Source organism: Ovis aries, chromosome 10 (assembly GCF_016772045.2).
Source record: "Ovis aries strain OAR_USU_Benz2616 breed Rambouillet chromosome 10, ARS-UI_Ramb_v3.0, whole genome shotgun sequence".
In the NCBI taxonomy this organism is placed as follows: Eukaryota; Metazoa; Chordata; class Mammalia; order Artiodactyla; family Bovidae; genus Ovis; species Ovis aries.
The window spans coordinates 49,503,071-49,524,564 of record NC_056063.1 but is presented as its reverse complement, the minus strand read 5'-3'; the positions used below and the strand labels follow the sequence as shown (position 1 = coordinate 49,524,564).

Genomic DNA, 21,494 nt, shown 5'->3' with positions numbered 1-21,494 from the left:
CACTCCAGTATTCTTGCCTGGAGAATTCCATGGGTAGAGGAGCCTGGCCGGGCTACAGTCTCTGGAGTCTCAAAGAGTCAGACACTGACGGGGCGACTAACGCTTGAAATTTTCACTTTCACTAGCCTGCTTTGCTGAGCAAGGATTATTTCTGTATTCACTAGAAACATTTTTTGACCACCTCAGCTGTGGAAAGCCTGAATCAAATGACTGACTGTTGTTTAAAGGGTGTGTGTTTAAGGAGTGGGGACAGCTCCATAACGGAACTGTGGAGAAAATACCTCTTCATAACAACATCTTTGTTATGTAGCACATTCAGTGTGTCTGGATGAGGTATTCTAAGAGCCTCTTGTTCAGTCTCAAGTGGTTTGAAAATAAAGGAGAGAAGTTGTAGGCATACTTAAATTGGCACTGAGTGTGTAGGACTGAACTCCATTTCTGAAACAGTTTTTGGCTTGATGGTGGCTCCCGAGTTCTCTGCCTTCCAGTGTCCCAGTCCGGGACTGCAGTTGTTCAGGGCAGCCACTTGGAGCATCAGATCTCAGGAGTGGTGGGTGGTCTGAGTGTGTAGTCCTGTATTTTATGCACAGGTGGCGTCGAGCATACCTTTCTTCCTTGGCAGTGCTCTCCATGATGGCACAAATCCTGTCTGCTTTAGATGACTATTGAATTTTAGCACTTGGCAGTGTGCCTGATACATGGTAGACTCATAAAAACAGAAGTGAAGTGGTGATGAGTTGTTCCCATATCCTGTGGCAGATTAAGTTTGCAAACATGATATTCTGATGGCTGTTTATTAGGGAAAGTGTGAACTAAGGAACCTATAGGTCTGATTTACCCTTTATCTATTTCAATATGTGATACCTATAGTTGGATTATTTCAACCAGAATATCTGTTTAACACTATAGTTGATTTTTGACATTCATGGGTTCCCCCTACCCCACAAGTGTAATTTGGTTTTTATTGGTCCTTTATACTTATGAATATATTTTTGGTCAGCTTATAAGTTTCCAAAAGACAAAGATAACCCTTCCTGGATTCTTACTGGGCTTGCATTGAATTTATACGACATAGTTTTGGAGAGAAAGGACATTAAAAAAAAAATACTTTCAGTCTCATAACTTGGTCCCTTCAGTCATCTGTTTAATGTCTTTGATAATTTTTTAGATAAAATATATTTTACTTAACAGGGAAAGGGTAAAAATTCTGTAACATAGTAAGTCTTATTAATTTTGCCTGCATATCTTCTTTTTCTAATTTTATTGAGATATAATTATACACTGCTGTGTAAGTTTGTGTAGAGCATAATGGTTTGACTTTGCATACATTATGAAATGATTGTTATAAGTTTAGTTACTATCCATCATCACACAGATACAATAAGAAGAAATAGCCCCCCACACCCCAAAAATAGTTTTTTTTTTTTTTTTTTCTTGTAATGATAGCTCTTAGGATTTGCTTTTCTGAGTTTCTTTTTGAACAAGCCATCCTGTGTACTTTATAAATTGACTGTAAGGTACTGTTTTGTATTGATTTATGGACTACAGGTCATGTGCGAAAGGGTTCAATTCAGTTCAGTTCAGTCGCTCAGTCGTGTCTGACTCTTTGCGACCCCATGAATCGCAGCATGCCAGGCCTCCCTGTCCATCACCAACTCCCGGAGTTCACTCAAACTCATGTCGATCAAGTCATTGATTCCATCCAGACAACTCATCCTCTGTCGTCCCCTTCTCCTCCTCCCTCCAATCCTTCCCAGCATCAGAGTCTTTTCCAATGAGTCAACTCTTCGTATGAGGTGGCCAAAGTACTGGAGTTTCAGTTTCAGCATCATTCCTTCCAAAGAAATCCCAGGGCTGATCTCCTTGCAGTCCAAGGGACTCTCAAGAGTCTTCTCCAACACCACAGTTCAAAAGCATCAATTCTTTGGTGCTCAGTTCTTCACAGTCCAACTCTCGCATCCATACATACTGCTGCTAAGTCATTTCAGTCGTGTCTGACTCTGTGCGACCCCATAGACGGCAGCCCACCAGGCTCCCCCGTCCCTGGGATTCTCCAGGCAAGAACACTGGAGTGGGTTGCCATTTCCTTCTCCAATGCACGGAAGTGAAAAGTGAACGTGAAGTCGCTCAGTCATGTCTGACTCTGAGCGACCCCATGGACTGCAGCCCACCAAGCTCCTCCATCCATGGGATTTTCCAGGCAAGAGTACTGGAGTGGAGTGCCATTGCCTTCTCCGTGAATCCATACATGACTACTGGAAAAACCATAGCCTTGACTAGACGGACCTTTGTTGGCAAAGTAACGTCTCTGCTTTTCAATATACTATCTAGGTTGGTCATAACTTTCCTTCCAAGTAGTAAGCATCTTTTAATTTCATGGCTGCAATCACCATCTGCAGTGATTTTGGAGCCCCCCAAAATAAAGTCTTGACACTGTTTCCACTGTTTCCCCATCTATTTCCCATGAAGTGATGGGACCAGATGCCATGATCTTCGTTTTCTGAATGTTGAGCTTTAAGCCAACTTTTTCACTCTCCTCATTCCCTTTCATCAACAAAGGTTTAGGACAATACAGATGGTAGTATGTGTAAGTCGAGTTCTGTGTGGTCAGCATGGCCGTCTTTGCTTCCACTCTTAGTCCAGTGATCTTTCAAGCTGAGGCTAGAGATATTTGTAACATTTCCATTTTTCTCTTCATTGCATTATGTTTTTGAAAGCTAATATTACTAAAGCTAGTATTTCTAAATAATAGTCCATTATTTTTTTGTTTTGTCCTTTTTCCAAAAGGAATATTTTTTTTGGTAGTAAATCTTTAATAAGACGAATGCACAGGAATGGCATTATTTCTTTATTTTAATAATGTCTTACAAAATTATGTTTTCTAGTGTAACATTTTCCAGGTATGATATTAGAAGTATGAGCGAACCCAAAGATTTTACCAGGCCAACTTGTCAGAGGGACTCAAAGTAAAATTAAGATATTGACATATTGTTAATGGATAATCAGATTCAGGGAGACAGTACTTCTTAAAGAGCTTATTTCTTTAAAGCGAAATTGTTTGCTTTTACTAAACTTTTCCAGGAAGTCACGTAACACGAAAAGTGAATTCATAGCTATTTTGAAAAATAGTAATCTGGGTTTTAATAATATTAAGCATTTTTTTCCTGGGAGGTTATCACCCCTCAGTTTAACATGTTTTACATTATGCTGTAAATGTTTTTGAAATAATTTTAACATTTCCAAAGATACAGTTCAGAAAGCAATTTAAAAGAAACAGAGTGTTTGAAGTTAGACACAATCTTCTTTCTTAGTTAAGCAGTCAGCTTATTTTACCTAAATGTTTATTTGTTCTTAAGTCAGAAATACCTTGAGCAAAAACTATTCTCTAGGGTTGAGATTTTTAATGATGTGAACCTTAGGCTAATAGGGGTCTTTTATTCTGGTCATCTGTTTTGTGAATGGAGTGGTGATTGGCAAGTACATTTCCTTTCATATAAAGCTTGACTGATGTGGACCAACTGCAGACCCTTACATGACCTCTTCATGTGGAGTTGCATTGTATCTTCTCTTCCTTTCCTACATTGCTTTCCTGGGAGATGACCAGCTGTGAGTTTCTCAAGATCAAAGGTGATACCATTTCTGTGTCGATAGCCCTGGTATGTCCAGCAGGGCCAAGCAATAGTATGTGCTTAATAAATGAGGGTTGAATGAGTACAACTAAGTGTATGTATTAATATGTATAGCAGACATTGTTTGCTACTGACAGTTGTTCTTTCTGAAACATTTTATTTTTAAATAATTAGAGGTTCACAGGAATTTTGCCCACTATACTCCCGAGATACAAGGGAGATCTTGAACTCCTTTATCCTGTTTCCCCTGATGGTAATATTTTGTGTGACTGTTGTGCAAAATCAAAGCCAAGAGATTGATCCAATCTGCTAGGCTTATTCAAATTTCGCTAGTTTCACATGTATTTAATGTATGTGCTTGTATGTACAGTTCTGCAGATTTATTTAACCACTGTCACAGGCAGAAGGCTTCCCTGTGCTGCCCTTTTATTGCTCACCCCTCCCCCTCTACACAATAGGTTTTAATAGTGCTGACTCTGCTTGGCTGTTGCTTCTACATTATTTATGACATAAAACAGAATGATGTTTTTCCTCTCTATGTCTGCCTCTCCATTGCTGCCCTGCAAATAGGTTTATCAGTACCATTGTTCTGGATTCCATATATGTGGGTTAATATATGTTATTTGTTTTTCTCTTTCTGACTTCACTTTGTATAATAGGCTCTAGGTTCATCCACCTCATTAGAACTGACTCAAATGCATTCCTTTTTATAGCTGAGTAATGTAGAAAGTGCTTCCCTGGTAGTTCAGCTGATAAAGAATGCAATTCCTACATTGCAGTTCGCCTGGAATGCAGGAGACCCTGGTTCAATTCCTGGGTTGGAAAATCCCCTGGAGAAGAGATAGGCTACCCACTTCAGTATTCATGGGCTTCCCTAGTGGCTCAGGTGGTAAAGAATCCACCTGCAATCCAGGAGACTTGGGTTTGATCCCTGCTTGGGAAGATCCCCTGGAGGCGAGCATGGCAACCCATTCCAGTATTCTTGCCTGGAGAATCCCCATGGACAGAGGAGCCTGACGGGCTGCAGTCCATAGGGTCACAAAGAAGAGTAGGATACGACTGAGTGATTAAGCACAGCACGATCAAGAAAAGGGCTTCCCTGGTGGCTCAGATGGAGCATCAGTGATAGGATTCGTGACTGTTCCCCACTCTAAAGGTCATCTCTCACCCACAGACAGTTTACACATTTCCTGTTTTAAAGAAACATTATCTTAAAGTTGGCTTCCGCAAAGTAGGGAATTGTTAACACGGATAACGAGAGTCCACTCCCGTTAGTTGGAATTTGGACACCACGTAGTATAGTCGTTATCCAGAAAACGCATGAAGTTGCAAAACGTAATTTTAATGCTAAAAATGGGGACCCAGTGTTAATGAGTTAGTTGTTGACAAATGAATCTTAGGAAATGATCTTAAGCATAATAAATTGATGCAGTCTTGAGTGTCTTGAATGGGTATATCCAGTGGGTTTTAATTGGTGTGACCAGGGATGCTTTGTGCATGGTGGAGGCTCTAAGGATGGATGCACACAGTAGGCTTAGTGTGTCTCAGTGTGTGACTTTACATGTTAAAAGGGAATTCATCCCTTGGAGTGAATTTGGCAGCCTGAGTTGCAGATACAACCACCCATATTTAGATAAGTACAGAGGAAGCTTTTCGTATGGAAGGGAAAAAACTGTTGCTTGTGAAAATTTTTGCTTTAGGAAGTAGTTTGGAGTTTTGAAAATGAATCTCTTTTACTCTCAAGTTCTACAGATACTATTTGTATCTCTTGTCTGGGTATGAGAGAGAAGGTGGTGTTTCTCTCCCTTCTCTCATCTTATTCTTTTACTTTCATTATGCTGGAAGGTGGGCTTGCGTGGTGGCTCAGCAGTAAAGAATCTGCCTGCCAGTGCAGGATATGTGGGTTCCATCCCTGGATTTGGAAGATCCCCTGGAGAAGGGAATGGCTACCCACTCCAGTATTCTTGCCTGGAGAGTTCCATGGACAGAGGAGCCTGGCGGGCTTACAGTCCATGGTGTTGCAAAGAGTTGGACACGACTGAGTAACTTAGATCCTGGAAGGCACGGTGGTGAAAGTGACTTGGGAATTTCATCATTGGAAGTGAAGGAACTTCCCCTGCTGACTCTGCTTCTTGCCTTTCTTCCTTTCCTGCATCCTCCAGCCTCTCTCAGACTGCCTGCTGGGCCAGAAGCTATTGCAAAAAAAACTTCTGTAAAGAAAGCCTCCAGGTGACACTCCCCAAACCTTGAGATCAGGAAAGTACTGCCACCTCCTCGAGTTGAAAAACCTCAGCCTGTCTTGGGAACATCGGGTCCCTATTGGGCGTGGAATGCAGGTTTGTGTGTACACTCTGAGCGGGTGTGGGAGCCTGCTGGTGGGTGTGGGGACACCATGTCTGGGTTAGTGTCAGGCTCAGCCTTTAAAAATAGCTTGTTTTTCATTTCTGGAATATAGCCTTCCTGTTCCAGTTTATTAACTCTCAATTTTTAAACTCTTATACCAGGTGCTGTGGGAAGTTAACAAAAAAGTCTTTATCTTGAGGAACTCACAATCTCTTCTGAGGATTTATTAACTAGTGGGAGACAAGAGATTTACCAGGAGTGCAAAATAACAGGCCATGGACTTATTTTCATGCTGAGAGAATACGTTGTTAGCCGGATAGAGGTGGTCTGGGTGCAGTCTGTGAAGACTAGAGCATGTGCGTATCCAGACGGTTCACAAGGAGTGAATGACTGCTGGGCAGTGAAGTAGGAGGCACTTGAGAGGCAGGGGTTTTGAATGTGACTCATGAGTGCACTGGGGTGGGAGTGGGTTGGAGTTCTGAGTTCCAAGTCCTTCCACTGACTAGCTTTGTTAATTCAAGTGGAGTTCCTTCCCTGACTATATAATCCCTGTTGTTGATTTAAAAAAATTGCACAACCTAAATGTTAAGAATCATGTTTTATTTGGTGAACGAAACTGAGGACTCAAGCCCAGGATGCAGCGCCTCAGATGGCTCTGGGGGGCTGCTCTGAACAGGCAGGGAGGGGAGCTGGGCTGTATAGGAGTTTCGGCCACAAAGACCAGGTGGTCGGAACATCAAAAGATTGTTGTTCGGTCGCTAAGTTGTGTCCGACTCTTTGTGACCCCATGGGCTGTAGCATGTCAACCCTCCCTGTCTTCCATTATCTCTTGGCGTCTGCTCAAGTTCATGTCCATTGAGTTGGTGATGCTTTCTAACTATCTCATCCTTTGCCGCCCTCTTCTCCTTTTACCCTCAATCTTTCCCTGCATCAGGGTCTTCTTGAATGAGTTGGTTCTTCACAACAAAGATTAGGTAGTCAGAACATCAAAAGATGACTGTTACTTAAAGAAAACCAGACATCTCAAGTTAAAGAGTTTAGTACTTTTCTCTGTGGGAAAATGCCAGGAGTCTGGGCTCACTGAAATCATTCCTTTGGTGTGCACCTCAGCTCTCTGGGGACCAGGATCCTGTACTTTCTTATCCTGTGTCCCCTCAGGATGTACCATTGGGGTGGCTACAACAGTTGTACTGCGGAATAGCGGGAATCCCATTTCTATCCTGAGTTCCCTCAAGGCTCACCTCTGGGGACACTGTAATGTGATGGCTTGATGGCTGCAGCGTCCTTTGTTTATTGATACGGCAGGAAGTATTTTTCATTCATACAGTAAAACTATGAATACTAAATAATGTTTATAAAAAAGCTCTACAAGCTGCAGAACTGTACACAGATTTGAATCCTTATCCTTTGAATACCAGTCTTAGAAATACATTTTTAAATTTCTTTTTTATACACTTTAAAAATGCAGAGTGTCCGAAAGGACACTGTTTACCTATGTATAAGAGCATGAAATGGTACTGAAATAACCCAATTCCGCAGATCATTTTAGGATGAAACATATATTCCCCTTTCAACTCGTAAGGAATGAATGTTTTGAATGATTGTGATTCTCTTCAGCTTTTCTAAAAATGTGTAAGGGAACGATGGATTACTTCCAAAGAAGGACTGTGGCCCAGCTTTTTGTTTGGCTTCAATCTGACTTTATATTTTTCTTAGAAAAACAAACAAGTGCCAACAAACAAGACGAAAAGCTGTATTGGGAACTTCTGTTCCTCCCTGGAGGACCTGTTTATACGTCAGCTGCTGCAATGGGGATCAAAAAAACTCATCATCTCTGCCATGATTCAAGTAATCAAATTAATAAAAATAAATGTATCTCTTCAACCGAGAAGATATATCTCTTCAACCACTGTAGAATCAAGGGGAAAAGTCTGCCTGCTTTATACCCAGCACCTGTGAGCCTGTTTTCCCTGAGGAAGTAATTTGAGTACAGATTTGAAGTAAGCTGTGGGATAAATAGGCCTGGAGAGCAGAACAGAAGTCTATGGATTGAGATAAAAATTAATTGCTAAAACTATGAAGCCGCTGTATATGATTTGCTTTTTTATAATATTCTTCCATGGAAGCTTAGATAAAGCCGCTTCTATATCTTCCTTAATACAGTGGTTTGGCTAAGCATTATGCTTTGTTCAACCTGAGATATTTTCAGAAATAATTCTCTAAGATTTCAAATACACCTTTCTCATACTTTGCTTCATAAAACTGAATCAGACTAATGTATAAGAATACTAAAGTAAGATTCAGGTGAATGCTTTTATAATTTTGCATGGAGGAAGAATTTCTAAAGGGTGAGGCTGAATCCAGAAATCATATATTGAAAATAGATGGATATATTTGACTGAAAAATTAAGCATATCTTTATGATAAAAATTTGATAAGTTGAAATGACAGATTATAATGTGGAAAAAACTATCTGAAATATATATGGCAGTGAAAATTTGTATTTTCAGGGAAAGAACTCTCTTAACCAGAATAAAGGCAACTGCACCAATATAAAGATGGGAAAAGATTTGACCAGGAATTTCACAAAAGAAGACTTACACATGACCAGTTAACTGATCAATTCATATTTAATCTGGCTGAATTCATGTTTCATCTTGCTGATTGTCCAAGAAGTACAAGTTTAGAACTGTTTTTTTTTTTTCTTAACTGTCAATTTGCATAAGATTAAAAATATGACCAGACCAAATGTTGGGGAGGATGTGGTAAACACTCATGTCTATGCATTGATGATGCATGTATAAACTTAGACTTTTCTGTGGAAATATGTGTAAACATTTAATATACAAGTACCCTTTGGACAAGAAAGTTTAGGAAGTTATTTCAGAAATGTGATAATGAATATGTTCAAAGGTCTGGCTACAGTCATGTTCACCAGAGTATGGTTATCCCTAAAAATGAAGGAGTCAAAACATGTAATACAGAGATAGTTAAATCAATATGGTACATTGATAGAAGAAAACATTAAGCTGCTGCTAAAAAGACAACAGATTTTTGAATTTATTGATAGGGAAATTGGTCGTGAAGTGTTGTCAGCTGAAGGAAGCATATTACAAAGTGGCGTTTGTATCAGGGATATATAGTAATGTTGAAAATGTGCTATATGTTAGAACCTTTGCTAAGTGCTTTACAGTGATTATCTCTTTTGATGACCATGGCTTTCCTCCTCCTAGATATTATTGGCCCCGTTATACAGATTAACAAACAGAAATATCAGGATGATAAGTAGCTCAAGGTTGCACCAGTAGGAGGTGTGGAGCCAGGATTTAATGAGTACTTTCTAGAATTTATACTTTCGTGTAAGTGTATGCTTATGTGAAAGGGCGCAGCAAATATGGTTAACAGTTCTTTCTGTTTCTTACTAGTTTGTCAACTAACAAATGATTGAAGTTTTCTTATTTATACCTTTAGGTATTCTCTGAGGATTTTAGAATATGTGCATTGTACTTCCCTAAGCAGAAAAAGCAAAGCTATTTTTATTTTTTACTGTTTGTACTATACAAGTAGTAGTTGTTAGATTTTTAGAAGGGCAGGCACTCTCATTCTAATTTGTATACGATGTCTGTCAACTTTTACTACGAGGAAGACTTTAAGAAACTATGAATGGTCAGCATTAAAATTGGCATTTTTCATAACACCCGTAGGACATTGCATATTAGGAAATCCATAAGTGATGTTTTCTGTGGTACTTTTTAGGGTAGGTACAACAAAACGGAGTTTTAAAGAAAAGCAGTTAATATTGAACACATTTATTGGCTTAAAAGTTTATACTTTTTTAAAATTAATTAAGTCCATATAAAAGTAATTGTATTTTTATCAGAAAGCTTTAAAGTATTTACTGAATATCGAGAACTTACAGGAAAAAAGAAGTGTAAGATGCATAAATAACAATCTAGTTGTACAAACAAAATCTCAGAAACTGATCATCTGTATGTATTGGGTTGATCAACAAGTTCGTTCGGGTTTTTCTGTAGGATGATATGGAAAAACCTGAATGAACTTTTGGGTCAACTCAGTATTTAAAATAGTAAGTTATCAAGTGGTACATTATAAACTTCAGATGAAAATATAGAAATAAAACTAAGTCATGAGGGTAGGGTTATTTGTAAGTATGTATTGTATGTACTACATAAGGGAGCTTATAAAGTATAAGATGGATAGGGTTGAATAATACTCAAGTGTAATAGGGAAAGTACATGGAGAAATAAGGATTGGTTTGACCCTGAACACTGGCTATAGGTAGCTGAAGGTGGCAGGTAGCCTGAACCAAGTGGTCCAAGCCAGAGTGGGCAGGATGGGAGCAGGCCTTTAGTTCAGTGATTGTTGGCAGGTGATGGGACGTCAAGTAGGAGAGGTCCGGTTATAGAGAACTTCCACTGTGAAGACAGTTGGACAAATTAAAAAAATTTATGTAGACAGTAGGACAAATTAAAAAAGACTTCAAGGTCATTTACAGGGCTTAATTATAATAGTTTTCTAGAAATTTCTCTTCAGTTTGATAGATATATTAAGGAAATTCCTTTAATCAAAAAGAGTCCTTGCCTAACAGATTTGGAAGTTCCTGTTATCCACCCCAAGGTTTTATTTTCAGTTTTCAACCTGTGCTTTTATGAAATATTAACAGTATCCCAAGGAATTACATGAGAAATAGTGAAGCTGATCAATCTGATTGGAGTTTTGTGAGTAGTGTTCTTAGTTAAGAAACTCTGGTTGGATGGTGTTTTGAATATCATTTAGTTTGATTTCTCACCACAATAAAGGTATTATTTCTGTCATACTCTTCAAAGGGAATCATTTCTGTTTGTCTAAAATGATGAATAGAGAGAAGAGGATGAAGACTTGAGTTTGTTGCTAAGCCCAACATTTGAAGTAGCCTGTTTTAGCTGTTGATGCATTTGTTTATAGCTGAAGGAAACTTTAAAAGCACACACAGCATGTGTTCTTTTAGAAGGATCATGGGAAAGGATCATGTAGAATACTAAATTAACAGTTCAGTAAATTTAATCTTTGAAATGCTTTTTTTAAAAAGCCATTTAATCTTTAATCACAACTAGAAAAAATATCTTTAAATCTCTTAATCTGGCGAATTGAGTACTGTTTTTTGTCAGTGACATCATAAACATTTTAGTTAACTTTGTCAAGTAACAACATGCCGCTTGATCTTTTGGCATGACTGTAAAAATAATGTATCAGATATTAAGTATATCATGCTTGTATTCTAGGATACTAACTTTTTAATTTGATTGTCTCACAGTGTACTGTATATAATACTCAACATGACAAGTAGCATATTAAAGGTGTACACAAAAAGTATTCAATTCTGGTTTGACAGAAGATCAATTTCTTTGTTAGTAATAATTTAAAATAAGTTGATTATTAATAAGTAACAAATGCTTGTATTATTACCAGTAAGATATGGATCCCGTAAGTAACATAAGAGACCTATGGTGATAGTTGTTCATAAACAGAGAATTAACGATGAATCCACTTCTCTGCACCTGAGATGCCCCTGTCAAACTAAATTGTATACGCTCCTTGGTATTCCATGTGCAGTGTACTGTTTGTGCAGCTAGTCATTTAGAACAAAGTAAATTGTTGAATGTAAATTTAATGTACCACATCTTCAAACAAAAGAAATTATAGAACTGATTTAAAATCACACACAATATCATATACCATAGCATCACTAGACTGATTGAATAAGGGGACTTAGTTAAGAAAGGCATTATGGATAAAGTGAGCAAGAGTTTTGAAAGAGCATAAAGATAATCATTAGTGTACCAAGGCAGGTTTACTTATAGAGAGAACGGTGAGTTGTTGGGAGTCTATGCACCCATCAAGACTTGGACTATTTACCTAATCTGTGGATGTAGTATAGAGCCTTGTACATATTGGTACTCAGGTTTTTTCTTCCTCCTCTTCTCCTTCATCTCATCCTCCTATGGTTTCTCCTTCTTTTAATTATAGTGCCTTTCAGATATTAAAAATGGTAGAAAGTAGATTTTTAACAACTTACAGTATAATTGAGTGTTTCAGAACTCAGTTTGGAGTTGGAGAGATGGAAGTTGATTCCTGCCTTCATCACTTGCTCCATCTCTGTGATATTGAGCAAACTCGTTACCTTCTAGTTACAGTTTCCTCATCTGTACCATGGCAGAGCAAGAATACCTAACCACAGGTTCCTAACTTGTGATTTTAATGAGATAAATCTTGCAAAGCCTTTAGCATTGTGTTAGCTTAAATATTACCCTTAAATAAAAGGAATGTGGGGTATTGCAGAATGCTACTTTTGTGGCCTGCATTAACATACAAATGTATTCTTTATGGCCTACCTTAAACTTCTAAGAGGTGATACGAAGTTCCTTACCTATTGTCTGTAGAATATGATTATTTTCTCTTTAAATCATATTGATTGGAAGTGGGCTAGAATTAGGGAGGGTGTTGATTGTGAGCATGTAATGGACAAAATGGCCATTTTGTTCTGGAATGGTAGAGCTGTTAAAATTTTTGTCCCTTCTAAATGTAGGTATTTATACAGTTTTTGTTAAAGTGGAAGTGTTAGTCACTCAGTCATGTCCAGTTCTTTGCAACCCCAGGGACTGTAGCCCACCAGGCTCCTCTGTCCATGGAATTTCCCAGGTAAAAATACTGGGAGTGGGTTACCATTCCGTTCTTCAGGGGATCTTCCTGATCCAGGGACTGAACCCAGGTCTTCTGCATTGCAGGCAGATTTTTTGCTATCTGAGTCACCAAGGAAGCTCAGTTTTTGTTAATGCCCATTTAAAGTAGAGTGTGAGATCCCTGTGCTAATGCAGTGAAACTGAAAGTCTCTGAGTCATGTCTGACTCTTTGTGACCCCATGGACTATACAGTCCTTGGAATTTTCCAGACCAGAATACTGGAGTGGGTAGCCGTTCCCTTCTCAGGGATCGAACCCAGGTCTCCCTCATTGCCATAGGATTCTTTACTAGCTGAGCCACCAGGGAAGCCCAAGAATACTGGTGTGGGTAGCCATTCCCTTCTCCAGGGGATCTTCCTAACCCAGGGATCAAACCGAGGTCTCCTTCATTGCAGGTGGATTTTTTACCAGCTGAGCCACCAGGGAAGCCCAAGAGTACTAGAGTGAGTTGCCCATCCCTTCTCCAGTGGATCTTCCTGATCCAGGAATCAAACCGGGGTCTCCTGCATTACAGGCGGATTCTTCACCAGCTGAGCTATCAGGGAGGTGTAAGGAATTGGTATTTCCCTGGACCAGAGGTTGACTTGAGTTAAGATACAGAGTCTGAAGCAGGAAGAGGAAGAGAGAGGCCGTGGTTTAGGGGAGAAGTGGCCCAGTGCTGAGCAGAGCCCTGCCCACTGCTCCCCAGATTTTCCCCAGTGGCTGCTTTTCTGGCCTCTTAATGCTTTCTCCTGAAAGGTGGCCCTTCTGTCTCCAGTGGATTCTGTTGTTGGTCATCTTCTTTTGTTTCCTGTTTTCTGGTAAGCCCTTTACCGTTTTGAATAAAGCACAGGGTGCCCTCCCCTCTCCCACCTCACAGCCCGGATTCTGGGATGTCCAGGTCTCCCAGGGCATCCTGACTTTTATGTTTACCCGTCAGTTTATTCGGGTAATTCAAGATAGGTGAGGACTTAAAACACTTTAAATGTAATCTAAAAAGATCTACTGTGTAATTTTATGAAGAAAATTCATGTCTCCTCATAAGAAAAGACAGAATTTTAGGTACCTTAGACCCACCTGTGAGTGAATCAGGTTCTACCAGCAACAAGAACTCTTCCTTTCCAGGCTTCTTTCACTAGGCTCTGGTTCTGCACTTAGCCGTGGCCTAGAGGTAAGAGTTAATAAAGCAGTGCCTTTAGGAGATTAAGTTACAGACCTTAATTTAGAAGGAACTGATTATGTTGTTTAGGAAGGAGGTAACTCTTCAAGAGAGGACAGAAGGTGCTGTTAATATTAGAATGCAAGGTTCGTTTGTTCTAGAAGCTGAAACTTACCTGGTGTTTAGCGTAAGACCTGCATAGAAAAATACACGAGAACAAATTGGAATAGTGATGCTGCGTGCCCTCGAGGCCCATAACCGACCACAGGTCTTCCTAAATACTTACTTTAGAAATCATGAGAGACTTGCTGCTGCTGCTGCTAAGTTGCTTCAGTCGTGTCCAACTCTGTGCGACCCCAGAGATGGCAGCCCATCAGGCTCCCCCATCCCTGGGATTCTCCAGGTAAGAACACTGGAGTGGGTTGCCATTTCCTTCTCCAATGCATGAAAGTGAAAAGTGAAAGTGAAGTCGCTCAGTCATGTCCGACCCTCAGCAACCCCATGGACTGCAGCCCACTAGGCTCCTCCGTCCATGGGCATTTCCAGGCAAGAGTACTGGAGTGGGGCACCATTAGAAGCCAAAAAAAAAAAAAAAGAAAAAGTTAAAAGCATATCTGATCCAGCATATTCTGGCAGATTGTTCTTGGTGTAGCTAAATCTGACCTCAAGCGTATTATGATCTGGAAATATGCCTGTAATGGGCCTTTCCTGGTGGTCCAGTGGCTAAGACTCCACATTCCCCATGTAGGGGGGTCCTGGGTTCGATCCCTTGTCAGGGAACTAGATCCCACAGGCCGCAACTGAAAGTTCACACGCTGCGAGTAACGATCCCACATGCTACAACTAAGACTCAGTGCAGCCAAATAAATAAGTAAATATTTAAAAAATTGAAAGTTAAAACCACTGTTTAAAAAGGTTCCTGTATTAATTTTATGATCTTAAAGGTACAGTTTGTATTTAGTTGGAAACATAATAGGAAACCTGTTGAGCATAATGCAGTGACTAACCATGATGAAGTTTTCTTGTCATAGAGTTGAAAAGGTCTCCTGTTTCAAGAAGAACAGATAAAAATAGCTGCGGAAAAGCAAATCTAGTGGGGTTATATAAAGAAATGCAAAAGTGCTGGTTTTATGTGGTTTATACATGTTTTCTTTTAGAGTTTTTGGAGAAAGGATGCAATGAAAGATCAAAACGTGGTTCAAGTCCTAGTTCCACTCTTTATTATTGGTTGGGTCTCTTTCATGTAACCGTGGACAAATTACAGTGAAAGTGAAAGTCGCTCAGTCGTGTCTGACTCTTGTGACCCCATGGGCTGTAGTCCATGGATGGATTTCTCCAGCCCAGAATACCAGCGTGGGTAGCCTTTCCCTTCTCCAGGGGATCTTCCCAACCCAGGGATCAAACCCAGGTCTCCTGCATTGCAGGTGGATTCGTTACCAGCTGAGCCATCAGGGAATCCCAAGAATACTGGAGTGGGTAACCTATCCCTTCTCCAGTGGATCTTCCAGACCCAGGGATCAAATCAGGGTCTCCTGCATTGCAGGTGGATTCTTTACCTACTGAGCTATGAGGGAAACCCCATGAGCTATGAGAGACAAATGATATTCCTTATTTAAGCTTCAGTTTCCTCATCTGTGAAATGCAGTTGCTAAAATTTAGTTGGTAGTGTTGTACTGAGTGTGAAATGATAACTATATAGAACATCTGGCAAGGTGTCTGGAAATTAGTACTCAATGAGAGATAACTATTAAAAATAAAAATAATAAGCAGTAATGGCAGACTCCTTTCTTTGCATTGTACATTATTGCTGGTTATTTCTCAGGAATACTGTAATTGGTCATATCATGTATGACCTTTCTAAAATTGAAAAGTCTCTTTTTCTTTATTTCCTCTTATAGTATGAGCTTTCTGTAATGATATGATTCTCTTCCCTTCTGTCTCTCACACACTGTAATTCTCTGCAGCATCTAGCAGGTGCTTTTTGAAAGTCCTGTTAAAACATGAATACTAATTGAACATTTTGAATCTTGAAGCGTTTTCCACTTAAGAGCCATATTTATTTTATTATCTCTCATATTAAGACAAATTCTAGGAGTGACTTGATTAATCTTGACAGTTTTTCTATAAACACTGCTGTTTGAAATTGGTTTATTAATATTTAAAAGTAATATTAAGAAAATATTAGGAAATATACTGATTTTAAAAGTAGTATTAGGAAATATATATATCTAGTTTTTTAGAAAAATATTATGGAGGTATGTCAGTAATGCTAATTAAGTTAGGGAAAATCCTTAGTCAAACCACCACACCACACTTATTCAAGAAATAGTTTTGTGTATTTTACTAATTCCTCATATGCAAGTTATTTTTACTTAATATTGCTCTTTCCCCATCTTTCTTAAGTATAGTTTATGATGGCAACGTCATAGTCCATTACATTGTTTTACCATAGTTACACTGGCTGCTTCCTTGGGATGAACTGAAACTGTTTTTAGGTTATAAATGGTGCTAACAGTGAGCCTTTTATATTTGTAGGCTTCCTTCCTTCCTTCTTTCCTTCTTTTTCCCCTGCCTCCATCCTTCTCTGTCTTCCTCCCTCCTTCCCTCCCCACCCCCGCCTCTCTCCTCTTTTTTTTTTTTTTCGGGGGAATGATTAGTTCAGAAATATTATTACTGGGTCACAGGTTATTAACTGTTTTGACTTTCAAAACATGAGTGCCTTTCAGAGGATTCTGATAGTTTTTATTGCCAGAGGCAATGTATGGGTAAGATGATTCTACCATTTTCTAACAATGGACATAGTTATTTATTTAAAATTGGCTAATCTAACTGATGCCGAGTGTATATCACAGTTCCTTATTTCTTTACAAGGGCCACAAGTGATATTGTTGACATGTATTTAGTTTCTGATCGCAGGCAGGACATCTGGTCATGTAATTTTCTGGAATTCATTATACAGTTGTAATAAAGTACATCTTGTTAGGACTCATTTAAAGAAAAACTCTGTAATGCAACTTGTCGACTTTCTATAGGATGAATTTGTATGCTCACAGTTAAAACTACTTATAGGAAAAGTGTTTGAAGTTAAACAGATTTTTTTTTTTTAAAGGTATTTCTGGCTTCTAGATCTGATTAATGATTATTTGGCTTAATGTATTAACATATGCTTTAAACTCTGTCTGCAGCCCCAGTCACCAAATATAGGATTGGAAACCACTGTTTTGGTTTTATGGACATTTTAAAATAGCCTCAAGGGATCTTTATCTTGAGTTTTACTCTTAAGGCCAACTACTCTATTCTCCTTGGCTTACCCTCTTTTTTAACCTTTTAATTTGTGGGAGGTTAGATCTTAGTATTTACTCAGGGTGCTCCTTGCCCCCTCTTCCCCCCCACCTCAGGCAAAACATAGGTTGGATGAATTGAACCTAAAGGGGCAAGGAAATTTCTTTGAGATGTATAATTAGATGGGGAAAAGAGGAGGAAAGGGTGAGAACAACAACAACAAAATTTAGAAGGAGATCAGGGAGGAAGACATGCACTTACAGAAGAGAATAGATGTGAATTTTCATCACCTTCCAATTTCTTCACCAACTCCTTTGTAAGCCTTCAGATCGGCTATCCTTTAGATGTACTGAGTAGTTGATTTGTATTTTTAATCTAATTCAGTTTCTCTCCCTACCCTCCCACTTTTTTTTTTTTTCTTCATTTTCGATTATTTTATCTTTACGAAACGCGCAGGGCGACTTTCTGGTTCCTTCTGCCCTGCTGCCAGTGCACCTTCAGCCCAGCAGCTCCCCCTCCGTGTGAATTTGCACTTCAGGGGCACCATTTCCTGTCAGAAACCCAAGGCAGGCCCCTGACATTTCTAGGTGGCTATTCACACAGGAAAGGACCTGAGAAGTTTCACAGGGCACCTGCTTGACTGTGGGAGGAGCTGATCATCATGGTGCACAAATGGGTCCCTCTGTTCCCATACCTTTTGGCCTCCCAGGAGTCTAAAATTAGAGTGGTTAGAAAATTGAAAAGCTCATGTAACCGTGTGCCAGAATATAAATAATCGAAGATAAGATTTGATGTTCACATTCACCTGGATTGAAATCAAGGTGACTGATACTGATATTTGATTCCAAATAAAGTGATTGTTTTTATGGTAGTAGAATTTGCATAGCATGAACTTTACCTTTTGGGCCATTAAAAAAAGACGTTACTTACTTGACAAAGGTATAACTTTTCACACTATACAAAGAACTTTTCTAAATCTAGGACATTCAAAGATGAACAGAACCTGATTCTTCAAACAGCAGTAGAGTTAAGTCCATATATTTTCACATAGCTGTATCTAACTGGAAATATGTGTCTGCATATGAAAACCATTCTGTTCCTATTTTAATGAATAGAAAAACCTCTAAATAGCACTTCATTTTTTATTTTTAATTGTGCTGAAATATATATGACAATAAAATTGACCTTTTAGACATTTAAAAGTTGATATTTCAAGGTGATTTTTATTCACTGTGTAAGCATCGGGGGAATTATATATAGTTTTATAACAGAAGCATAATGCTAAAAAAGAATTTGATTTGCAAATCTTTCACTTTTTTTGGAATTAAAATAACCGATTTTCTTTCCTCTTCCGCCTTTCTTCATTTTTTTGCACATATATTTTGGTAGCTGAACTATTGCCAGGTTATTTTAGACCTGTTTTTCCTGTAACGTAGAGCCTTTTTTTTTCCCCCCCTCAAGGTCTAAAAGAAAAAATATTTTTTTCATGGGATGTGTTTGCAATTTGTATGCTGTTATTTATAATTATTTTATAATAAAAATGTGAAATTGATAATTGTGAATGTGTTTCACTGGGCATGAATTATGTTTATTAATAAAGTTAAGTTTTGAGTGAGGGTACCTAAAATTCAGCTGTTTTGCTGGGTAGACATTAGCAAGTCTATTTAAGAACGTAACCTTTGCATTCTCTAAATAATATTTTCTTTCTCTCATGAGGACTCTTGGGGAGTGATTACTTATGGCAATAATCAAGTTAGATGCCTGATGTATCTACTTGATCTCTTCATTAAGCTGTATCTGCAGTCATTTGGTTATCTCATCAGATCAGTCTAATGCATTTCATTTTGCTTTATTGATTGATGATATATTCTTTTTTATTTTGTATTTACGACAGTGACTGTCGTAGTGAAAGTCACTGTTAGTACTTGTTAGTCATGTCCGACTGTTTGCCCTCCCATGGACTGTTGCCCGCTAGGTTCTTCTCTCCAGGTAGGGATACTGGAATGGGTTGTCATTCCCTTCTCCAGGGATCTTCCCGACCCAGGAATCGAACCCAGGTCTCTTGCATTGCAGGCAGATTCTTTACCGTCTGAGTACCGTCTGAGCCGCTAGGGAATGATCTAGGAAGCTGTCATAAGTCAGAGCATAAACCTGTATAATTCTGTCAAAACGCAAAGCATAAACTTCTATGATTCTGAATTCCCGTTTGTATCTTTCATGCTCCGTGTATGTCGTTAATTATTATTATGGGCTAGATAGCCCTATGGCCATGAAGCACCAGAGCCTTTGCATCTACTTATACTGTTGATTTTCTAAAACTGCAAAAAGAATGAAATGTCCCCCACGTATAATTTACTAACATCAGTGGCTAAATTAGTAGCACAATTAAGAACCTTCAAATCTACTTTGAAGATACACAGGAGTAGTTGGGGCATCAGATATATTTGGACAGTTCATCTGAGTGGATTAACAACTCTTAGTTGGTAGTTGGGAAGGAATGACATTTGCATAAAAGGCACTTCCTTTTGCCACCTTTGAAATATTTTTTTTAAGAAGTGTGGTTTAATCTTACTCCGTTATTAAACTGCTATAAGCTTCTTTTTAAGTTATCAGAGCCAAATTGAAGGATTTATTTCTTTGCCTGTTCTTGAAAACAGTGCTGTCAAACAGAGTAAGACAAGGCAAGCAATGGAGATACAGCCCCCTGTGTTTTCAGTTTATTTGCATTTGTTCGTACTTCTAAGGTATTTTAAATTCCCAAAGGAGTTTGCTTGCTCTGTTATATAAATTGTTACCTAAAAGGGTCTATAAGAGATCAAAGTAAATGTCAGCCTAGTAAATAGAAGAGTTTTTTTTCCCTTCTGAGCTACATTATAAAGGGAGATTTCTTTTGCCTTATTTATATTTAGAATTTAATGTAGTTAGGAAACAGTGAGTTATTAAAGTTTGAAAAGTGTCAAGAGTCCCATATTTGAAATCTGTTGAAAGCAAAAAAATCGATTAAAAACTTTTTGATTACCTTAGAGTTTCTCCTAATTTCTCACACGTTAGAGAGGCTTTGCTTTTCTCTTCCTTAATGCAGACAAAACTTGGCTAAACCATCTCATTCTGTCCATTTCTGTTACAATAGTATTTAAATGAAAAAGACGAACTTGTTTATATTGCTGGTTGATTTATAGGATATTTAAGGCCAAAGAAGTTAACCAAGGGACCAAACTAATTTGTGTCCATGGAATAATGATTTTTGTCAAAAAGTTTTTGTAGTTCATATATTTATTATACATTTTCCCTCTCCTTTTCTCTCTTGGTAGTAGTTCAGCGGATGGCTGTAAACATTATGGGGTCTCTTTGTGTATCACAGAGTTTTCGAGCATGACAAAATAATTAACATCCTCTTTGATTTCTTTGGTTGTTGGAAACAAAACGTCTATGCTAACTATTGCTGTGTTTCTGTATGCTCAGTTGCTCAGTGATGTCCGACTTTTTTGCAATCTCATGGACTTAGTTTGCCAGGCTCTTCTGTCCATGGGATTTTTCAGGTAAGAATACTGGAGTGGATTGCCATTTCCTCCTCTAGGGGATCTTCCTGACCCAGGGATCAAAGCTGCAGCTCCTGCAATTGGCAGGATTCTTTACCACTGAGCCGTCAAACTATCACTAGTGAGGACAATTAATATACAAGCCATTTGATTGATACCCAGGGTGCTAAATCATGGAGAGTTTATTAGTTTGCTGGGTATTTGTTAAAGAGTATGAAGTTGGAATTCAGAATATATTTTCCCTGAAATATGGTTGAGTATGTGGTTATTAGAGGTAGTTAATTCTACAAAGCACATTTTGTCTGTAATGCTTGCCTAGTAAGAATGTGGTAGTTCCATTGTAACTCTAAATATGACAGGGTATCTCTTGGGAATTGTTTGAATTCTCATATGAATTTTCAGGGACAGTGCTGTAACTCTTGACAACAGAAATACAGATTTGAATGTTCTAAGGCATAGGCAACATGATATTTCAGAGACTGGAATTTGGAAGTGATTCCATTGCACCGGGGGTGATAAACTGTTAGGGCTTGGAATCTCTTCCAGGTTATCTTTTAGGGACACTCTCAACTCTAGCTCTGTTTCATGTACTCCTTTATTTTATTCAAGGTCCCCAGAGACTAGGTTGCTCTACTACTTGTTTGTAATCAACACTTAGAATTCTGACCAGAGTTGCTATTTTCTCCCCCTTCTTATCTGCTGTACAGGGTTGATTGGTGTCCCCCGAAAATTCACATTCTACTTGCAACTTCAAAATGGGACATTATTTGGAAACAGAGTTGTTGCAGGTGTAATTAACTAGGTGGAGGTCATATTGTAGTAGG

The 21,494-nt window shown here is 38.7% G+C and overlaps 1 protein-coding gene across 9 annotated transcripts in view; it reads left to right on the top strand.

The window, feature by feature from the left end:
• KLF12 (KLF transcription factor 12) overlaps window positions 1-21,494 on the top strand; it is a 521,468-nt gene that overhangs the window by 101,224 nt on the left and 398,750 nt on the right. For 2 of the 9 annotated variants that reach the window (XM_060394527.1, XM_042254944.1), the window contains exon 2: window positions 5,792-5,965. The exons of the other annotated variants lie outside the window; for them this stretch is intronic. The gene's annotated coding sequence lies outside the window, so the exon portion shown is untranslated. The remainder of the gene's footprint in view (window positions 1-5,791; window positions 5,966-21,494) is intronic. 9 annotated transcript variants of the gene reach the window in all.